Below are 9,702 nucleotides of genomic sequence, written 5' to 3'. Positions count from 1 at the left end.
TTCGTTAAAAAGCGTTACAAGGTATGAATTTTTTTGCATAAATCGACGTAACTCGACGAAATACGTCGGGATTAATGGTTTATTTCCGTCCGAGAACGATTTTTAAAAACGGACCTATGCGGCCGGTCGTTCGTACTTAGAAAATTTTCGGACCGAACACTCTTTTTCGATTAATTCGTTAAAAAGCGTTATAACGTACGAATATTTTTCAAGAAATCGTTATAACTCGATAAAATACGTCGGGATTAAGCGTTTATATCGTCGGCAGACGGATATAAAAACGTTTGGACCGACACGACCGGTCGTTGGAACATAGAAAAATTCCGAGCCGGTACGTTGGGACTTAGAAAAATTCCGAGGGCGAAAAAGTTTTTTCGAGTTTATTCGTTAAAAAGCGTTACAAGGTATGAATTTTTTTGCATAAATCGACGTAACTCGACGAAATACGTCGGGATTAATGGTTTATTTCCGTCCGAGAACGATTTTTAAAAACGGACCTATGCGGCCGGTCGTTCGTACTTAGAAAATTTTCGGACCGAACACTCTTTTTCGATTAATTCGTTAAAAAGCGTTATAACGTACGAATATTTTTCAAGAAATCGTTATAACTCGATAAAATACGTCGGGATTAAGCGTTTATATCGTCGGCAGACGGATATAAAAACGTTTGGACCGACACGACCGGTCGTTGGAACATAGAAAAATTCCGAGCCGGTACGTTGGGACTTAGAAAAATTCCGAGGGCGAAAAAGTTTTTTCGAGTTTATTCGTTAAAAAGCGTTACAAGGTATGAATTTTTTTGCATAAATCGACGTAACTCGACGAAATACGTCGGGATTAATGGTTTATTTCCGTCCGAGAACGATTTTTAAAAACGGACCTATGCGGCCGGTCGTTCGTACTTAGAAAATTTTCGGACCGAACACTCTTTTTCGATTAATTCGTTAAAAAGCGTTATAACGTACGAATATTTTTCAAGAAATCGTTATAACTCGATAAAATACGTCGGGATTAAGCGTTTATATCGTCGGCAGACGGATATAAAAACGTTTGGACCGACACGACCGGTCGTTGGAACATAGAAAAATTCCGAGCCGGTACGTTGGGACTTAGAAAAATTCCGAGGGCGAAAAAGTTTTTTCGAGTTTATTCGTTAAAAAGCGTTACAAGGTATGAATTTTTTTGCATAAATCGACGTAACTCGACGAAATACGTCGGGATTAATGGTTTATTTCCGTCCGAGAACGATTTTTAAAAACGGACCTATGCGGCCGGTCGTTCGTACTTAGAAAATTTTCGGACCGAACACTCTTTTTCGATTAATTCGTTAAAAAGCGTTATAACGTACGAATATTTTTCAAGAAATCGTTATAACTCGATAAAATACGTCGGGATTAAGCGTTTATATCGTCGGCAGACGGATATAAAAACGTTTGGACCGACACGACCGGTCGTTGGAACATAGAAAAATTCCGAGCCGGTACGTTGGGACTTAGAAAAATTCCGAGGGCGAAAAAGTTTTTTCGAGTTTATTCGTTAAAAAGCGTTACAAGGTATAAATTTTTTTACGGGAATCGTTCTATCTCTATTAAATACGTCGGGATTAAACATTTTTATCGATTTTTTCAAAAAATTAGCGTTCGTCGAACTGACACGACTGGGATATTTTTCTAATTTTTTCGTTAATTAACGTTACAAGGTATATATTTTTTTGCATATTTCTACTTATTTTAACGTATTGTAATTGATTATAAACTTATTTTTTGTCCGTATTCGATAAAAGAGTATGTTTACTGATGCAATTTTTCGGTGAAAAAAAAAATTAATTTTTTGGTAAAAATGCATTTCTATTATGTTAATAAAACGTCTGGTAATGTATTTCGATGGTTGGATATTGGCTTTGTATAGTAGTGATCGAGCGTTCGCGAGACTAAGTTCCAGCGTCCCTTCCGAACGGTACGTTGCTACGGAGGTTTTGCACCGTAAGCGCGCGGCCGCTAGCCCGGCCGGCGCCGGCCTTCCGGCTGGCGCTTTCGTATCTATAAGAGAGACGTCGAGCCGGACGGTTCGGTCGGAACAGCGTTGAGCGCGTGGCTATTCTACGGCCTCGGTTGAGAATTCAGTCACCGCTCCTCGAGTCTTAGTGTATTTTACGCTATTTCTCGACTGTTCCTCCGTTCTCGTTCTGGTTTTTTCTCTACACTGCTGCGCCGCGGGTCGCTGTCCTGGACGTAATGACCAAATATCGTGGCAAGGTTCCCCTGAGTCGGGAAGCTGGTGACCTGTGTGTACGTATTCTAACAAAAATTGTTAGATGCGTGTGTGCTTGTACTAACTGAGCATCGATTCATTCAAAAGAGTATAACCGTCTGCTTTCTATAAAAACTTCTGCTTTCGCAGAAGTATCCGATGAGGCGGTAGGAGCGTACTATCTTTGCGTAGTATGTCTTCTGCCGAAAATGTTCTACCGATTGAAAGAATATTCTTACGGTATGTCCAGCGCGACGCACTGGGATACGCGCTTGTTCGTTCAGCGTGAGGTGCGTATACGTGCTTTACCGCTAAGATATTCTAATAAGTCTTTTTACACGAAGACAGCATTATGGAAATGTTCCTTTAGAAGTACGATTCTAAACATTTTATATAAGACTATGAGAAAGAGAGAGAGAAGAGAGGAGGTGGAGTTGAGAATTACAAAGTGGCTGCGAGCGGCGTTCGAAGATTATTACTGAACTATGGGTGTATCTCGAACGTCGCTAGGAGATATATTTTATAGATATATCTATCTTAAGAACGAAAAGTCTCGTCGTACGGTGCTTACGTCCCACCTACGACACGAAGAGAACTTAAACGAAATTTATAAGAATTGTTATACGAATAAGATCCCTGGTTGATCCTGCCAGTAGTCATATGCTTGTCTCAAAGATTAAGCCATGCATGTCTCAGTACATGCCGCATTAAGGTGAAACCGCGAATGGCTCATTAAATCAGTTATGGTTTCTTAGATCATACCTACATTTACTTGGATAACTGTGGTAATTCTAGAGCTAATACATGCAAACAGATTCCGACCAGAGATGGTAGGAATGCTTTTATTAGATCAAAACCAATCGGTGGCGGATGGCTCGTCTGTCCGTCCATCGTTTGTTTTGGTGACTCTGAATAACTTTGTGCTGATCGCATGGTCATCTAGCACCGGCGACGCATCTTTCAAATGTCTGCCTTATCAACTGTCGATGGTAGGTTCTGCGCCTACCATGGTTGTAACGGGTAACGGGGAATCAGGGTTCGATTCCGGAGAGGGAGCCTGAGAAACAGCTACCACATCCAAGGAAGGCAGCAGGCGCGCAAATTACCCACTCCCGGCACGGGGAGGTAGTGACGAAAAATAACGATACGGGACTCATCCGAGGCCCCGTAATCGGAATGAGTACACTTTAAATCCTTTAACGAGGACCAATTGGAGGGCAAGTCTGGTGCCAGCAGCCGCGGTAATTCCAGCTCCAATAGCGTATATTAAAGTTGTTGCGGTTAAAAAGCTCGTAGTTGAATCTGTGTGTCACAGTGTCGGTTCACCGCTCGCGGTGTTTAACTGGCATTATGTGGTACGTCCTATCGGTGGGCTTAGCTCCTCGCGGGCGGTCCAACTAATATCCCATCGCGGTGCTCTTCACTGAGTGTCGAGGTGGGCCGATACGTTTACTTTGAACAAATTAGAGTGCTTAAAGCAGGCTACCTTCGCCTGAATACTGTGTGCATGGAATAATGGAATAGGACCTCGGTTCTATTTTGTTGGTTTTCGGAGCCCCGAGGTAATGATTAATAGGGACAGATGGGGGCATTCGTATTGCGACGTTAGAGGTGAAATTCTTGGATCGTCGCAAGACGGACAGAAGCGAAAGCATTTGCCAAAAATGTTTTCATTAATCAAGAACGAAAGTTAGAGGTTCGAAGGCGATCAGATACCGCCCTAGTTCTAACCATAAACGATGCCAGCCAGCGATCCGCCGAAGTTCCTCCGATGACTCGGCGGGCAGCTTCCGGGAAACCAAAGCTTTTGGGTTCCGGGGGAAGTATGGTTGCAAAGCTGAAACTTAAAGGAATTGACGGAAGGGCACCACCAGGAGTGGAGCCTGCGGCTTAATTTGACTCAACACGGGAAACCTCACCAGGCCCGGACACCGGAAGGATTGACAGATTGATAGCTCTTTCTTGATTCGGTGGGTGGTGGTGCATGGCCGTTCTTAGTTGGTGGAGCGATTTGTCTGGTTAATTCCGATAACGAACGAGACTCTAGCCTGCTAAATAGACGTAACTTATGGTATCTCGAAGGCCCCCGGCTTCGGTCGGTGGGTTTTTACTACCAACGTACAAACAAATCTTCTTAGAGGAACAGGCGGCTTCTAGCCGCACGAGATTGAGCAATAACAGGTCTGTGATGCCCTTAGATGTTCTGGGCCGCACGCGCGCTACACTGAAGGAATCAGCGTGTTTTCCCTGGCCGAAAGGCCCGGGTAACCCGCTGAACCTCCTTCGTGCTAGGGATTGGGGCTTGCAATTATTCCCCATGAACGAGGAATTCCCAGTAAGCGCGAGTCATAAGCTCGCGTTGATTACGTCCCTGCCCTTTGTACACACCGCCCGTCGCTACTACCGATTGAATGATTTAGTGAGGTCTTCGGACTGGTGCGCGGCCAATGTGATAAGCATTGCCGATGTTACCGGGAAGATGACCAAACTTGATCATTTAGAGGAAGTAAAAGTCGTAACAAGGTTTCCGTAGGTGAACCTGCGGAAGGATCATTAACGATACGATACCAAAAGAATTTGACTTGAACACATATAAAAACTATGAAATATATATCACAATGGTCGGTAAGGAGCCGTACTCCTCCTGTATCGACGAAAGTATATACGACGTATTAACAAGCTATATACTTTAACAAACGAAAACGCCAGGGAGCTTGGCAACCTCCGTTGGCACGAATAGAAATATTCTTAAGGAGGAGACGACCCTCCAGCTACGGAATTATACGAAGAGAAGGTGGCACTCTCTCTCGATCATCGGGATGAAGAGATATATATATACAAGTATAAAAACGAAATGCGAATGAAACTTATTCGAGGCGCCTGCGTGAGGTCGTAAACAGAAAGACCCGCCGTCTCCGAATAAAACATATAACATATAATATATATATATATGAAATTCTAATAAAAGGGAACTCTAGCTTCGAAAGAGCCAACAAAAGTTAAGGCTCGATATCAAACGAAAAAATTACGATGGAAACCAGGTGTAAAGAGAAATGCAGTCGTGGCGCCTGCGAGAGGCCGTACACAGAAAGACCCGCCGTCACGATCTCGTATTTCGTATTTGCATCGTGGAAACCGTACAAACGAAATATAAAAGTCCATGCAAACTAATAAGAAAATCTCTAAAGTGCCTCGTGTCGGAGTGATCATGCTCGCCTATTCTCTTCTATGTTTCGTGGTCTGTGTTGCGTTTGTTCTCCTCCTAGCAACGGGACATATCGAAGACTCCTCTTTGGGATCGAACGAAGCGTCTAGAACGAGTCGACGAGAGCGAAAGAACTTGTAGCGAGTCGCGCAGAGCGAAAGGATACCGATATACATCTTCGAAGGTTCTCTTCGAAGATCCATGGATACCTTCTGCGTCGACTTCTCTCGTCTCTTTCATCGAAACTCTCGTCGTTCTCGAAACGTGCTTCCTACCCAAAGGGCGTGTGCTCTTCGTATGTCGTTTCGTTCGAAATAACGAAACCACGTGTAACATACTCGTGGATCGGGTAACCTAGAACGAAGACGCATCGCGTGGATGTTGGCCCGCTATGCGACGATGACCGATGATGATGATGATGATGATGATGATGATATGATGATGATGTCGATGTCGACGACGACGACGATGAAGACGATGTGTAGCAACGATTCGTAACTAGTCTAGCCGAAGTTCGTTCAGAGGGGAACGCCGCCGGCTTCGAAGCCTCGATGTCGTGAGTCGGACACCCGTGCCGTCGCTAGAGTTTTTCAAACTCTGCTTCTGGATATTGGGACGAAAGACCGCTCGAGGACGACGACAGCCGTGCGTGCGTATCCCATCGAATTTTTTTTACACCACCTGAACGAGACTAAAGTTTCGTCTAGTTGATCGTCTACCGTCGCATAATGTATATTATATACCGTTCAGAGGGGACCGGCTGTCTATCCTCGTTGTCGTGAGTCGGACACCCGTGCCGTCGCTAGAGTTTTTCAAACTCTGCTTCTGGATATCGGGACGAAAGACCGCGCGAGGACGACGGATGCGAGTCCCATCGAATTTTTGACTTACACACTACCTGAACGAGACTTAAAGTTTCATATTATATACCGTTCAGAGGGGACCGGCTGTCTATCCTCGTTGTCGTGAGTCGGACACCCGTGCCGTCGCTAGAGTTTTTCAAACTCTGCTTCTGGATATCGGGACGAAAGACCGCGCGAGGACGACGGATGCGAGTCCCATCGAATTTTTGACTTACACACTACCTGAACGAGACTTAAAGTTTCATATAATATACCGTTCAGAGGGGACCGGCTGTCTTTCCTCGTTGTCGTGAGTCGGACACCCGTGCCGTCGCTAGAGTTTTTCAAACTCTGCTTCTGGATATCGGGACGAAAGACCGCGCGAGGACGACGGATGCGAGTCCCATCGAATTTTTTATTTACACACTACCTGAACGAGACTTAAAGTTTCATCCAGTTTGTCGTCTATCATCGCATATATAATATACCGTTCAGAGGGGACCGGCTGTCTATCCTCGTTGTCGTGAGTCGGACACCCGTGCCGTCGCTAGAGTTTTTCAAACTCTGCTTCTGGATATCGGGACGAAAGACCGCGCGAGGACGACGGATGCGAGTCCCATCGAATTTTTGACTTACACACTACCTGAACGAGACTTAAAGTTTCATATAATATACCGTTCAGAGGGGACCGGCTGTCTTTCCTCGTTGTCGTGAGTCGGACACCCGTGCCGTCGCTAGAGTTTTTCAAACTCTGCTTCTGGATATCGGGACGAAAGACCGCGCGAGGACGACGGATGCGAGTCCCATCGAATTTTTGATTTACACACTACCTGAACGAGACTTAAAGTTTCATCCAGTTTGTCGTCTATCATCTCATATATAATATACCGTTCAGAGGGGACCGGCTGTCTATCCTCGTTGTCGTGAGTCGGACACCCGTGCCGTCGCTAGAGTTTTTCAAACTCTGCTTCTGGATGTTGGGACGAAAGACCGCGCGAGGACGATGGATGCGTGTCCCATCGAATTTTTGATTTACAAGACACACACTACCTGAACGAGACTAAAGTTTCATCGAGTTTATCATCGCATAACCCGTTCGGAGGGGACCGGCTGTCTATCCTCGTTGTCGTGAGTCGGACACCCGTGCCGTCGCTAGAGTTTTTCAAACTCTGCTTCTGGATATCGGGACGAAAGACCGCGCGAGGACGATGGCTGCGAGTCCCATCGAATTTTTGTTTTTTTTTTTTTTTTTAAAGAAAAAACACCACCCGAACGGAGATGTGTTCTATCTTTCGTCGATTTTTCATGCTTTCAGTCGGTCGCGTGGTCGCCATCCGTTCGGAGGGGATCGCCGGCTTCGAAACCTCGATGTCGTGAGTCGGACACCCGTGCCGTCGCTAGAGTTTTTCAAACTCTGCTTCTGGATATTGGGACGAAAGACCGCTCGAGGCGGACGGCCGCGCGAATCCCATCGAATCTTTACTATCACCCGAACGATGGAGAGATGCACGCGCGCTGTTTCTTGAATAATTGGACGAGAGAGTAGAATCAAACACATATATAACATGGGCTAGCCACCGTGCTTACTCGTTCGCGAGATCGTGTGCTGTACAGAGGATTCAGAATCGGGTGTATATATCCCCGTCGTTTCCTGACGAACGGAGCTTCGATCTCGATGGTTGTTATATATCATAATGTACTTTACGCCCGGCCGGCGAACGCGCGTATCTTCGCGCGTTCGTCGTTTTCTTTTTTTTTCGAACGTTTTTGTGTCGTCAATCCTATGGCGACTTCTGCGCGTTCGATTCCCGTTGGTCGAACGTGACGGAACTCGGCTTCGCTAGAACCGAGAAGAGTACATTTGAGTATTGAACTGTTGTAAATTTATAAAAGATTACCCTGAACGGTGGATCACTTGGCTCGTGGGTCGATGAAGAACGCAGCTAATTGCGCGTCAACGTGTGAACTGCAGGACACATGAACATCGACATTTCGAACGCACATTGCGGTCCACGGATACAATTCCTGGACCACGCCTGGCTGAGGGTTGCTCACGTAAACCTAAGACTGCTTGCGTTGCGTATCGTTACTCTCCGTATCTGTCTCTCTCTGTCCCTTCTTGCCTTAACAACCCGCCGTCGTTCTTCTTTATATAAGAGAACGTTTCAGAGTCGGACGAAGGTACAAGAACGAGGATACGAATAAGAGCGGACGGAGAGAACATACGCGACGTACGAGCGATTGTTGGACGCTCGTCGGCGTTCGTCGCGGTCGTGCAGAGACCGTGCAAGTCGTACGCATGCTCGATATATAATCTATCGTGTTCACGGGAGACTACGAAACTCTACCTCTGTCTCTCTCTGTCCCTTCTTGCCTTGACAACCCGCCGTCGTTCTTCTTAAAAATTATAAGAGAACGTTTCAGAGTCGGACGAAGGTATACGAAGGGATACGAATAAGAGCGGAGAGAACCGGTCACGGACCTGCGTGAGTGCTCGCGGCGTCGTGAGTCGTCCTTACGAGGGCGACCGCCCGCTTATGCACCGCTTCGTGTATCGGTTATCGAACGTATATACTCGTAGTGTTCTCCTCGTGACCGATTTTTTTTTCATATCAGGCGATATATGCTACGTTTGCCGGTGTTCGACGCACGAAGGTCCGCGCCCCCGACGTCGTCTTAAAAGAATATTATATTTGGCGAGACTGAGAGAGAAAGCAAATATGGGAACTCGGTCGAGAGAGGAGAGAAGAGAGAACCAAAAAAAAAACCTAAACTCGATGGCGTGCGAAACTTTGCCATAATCTACCGTCTTTTCTTAAGACTCTCGTACAGCCCCAGGGATCGAATGCCCACTCCGTCTCTTCGCGAAAGCGACTGACAACAACGAGGACCGTCGCATCGATGGGTCGTCGTTGCGTTTTACACGCTCTGTGCTTTTTTACAAGCCCCGAAAGTATCAGCCGTAGATCCGGGAACGCACACGCGAGATTTCTTCGAGCGCTCTGACGACTTAGGGAGGTATGATCCCCAGCGTCGCGCGGAGATCGGAGAGTACACGTACTCGTATCGGGACGAATTTTCCCCGTCGTCGTGTATCTCTCTGCCCGCGCGCCTGGCTCCCGAAAAGCCACGTTCGTCGGAAATCTTACATATTATATATGTAACGCGTGTGCGAACTAGCGTGTGTCTAAGATCGGCTATACACGGGTGCTGCTGTAACTACAAGCTCGAGGTGTTTTCCGCAGCGTTTCTGTACCCGAGGAAGATGCGCATGTGAGTCCGTTACGAAGTTGTTCGTACGGTCGTCGTCGTCGGAGAGATCGTAGACGAGGAAGAAGACGATCCCCTTTGGCGAGGCTCGAGAAAAAAACTTTGAGAGAGACGAGGTATACACGCGCGTACGAC

The 9,702-nt window shown here is 46.4% G+C and overlaps 2 non-coding genes across 2 annotated transcripts; both read left to right on the top strand.

The window, feature by feature from the left end:
* Positions 1-2,883: 2,883 nt before the first annotated feature.
* Positions 2,884-4,806, top strand: LOC126877137 (small subunit ribosomal RNA). Its single transcript, XR_007694781.1, has one exon. It is a non-coding gene; the product is annotated as a small subunit ribosomal RNA (ribosomal RNA).
* Positions 4,807-8,192: 3,386 nt separating this feature from the next.
* On the top strand, positions 8,193-8,347 carry LOC126877147 (5.8S ribosomal RNA). Its single transcript, XR_007694790.1, has one exon. It is a non-coding gene; the product is annotated as a 5.8S ribosomal RNA (ribosomal RNA).
* The last annotated feature ends 1,355 nt before the right edge of the window (positions 8,348-9,702 follow it).

Source organism: Bombus huntii, unplaced genomic scaffold (assembly GCF_024542735.1).
Source record: "Bombus huntii isolate Logan2020A unplaced genomic scaffold, iyBomHunt1.1 ctg00000125.1, whole genome shotgun sequence".
In the NCBI taxonomy this organism is placed as follows: Eukaryota; Metazoa; Arthropoda; class Insecta; order Hymenoptera; family Apidae; genus Bombus; species Bombus huntii.
This window is presented reverse-complemented; position numbering and strand designations above follow the sequence as displayed.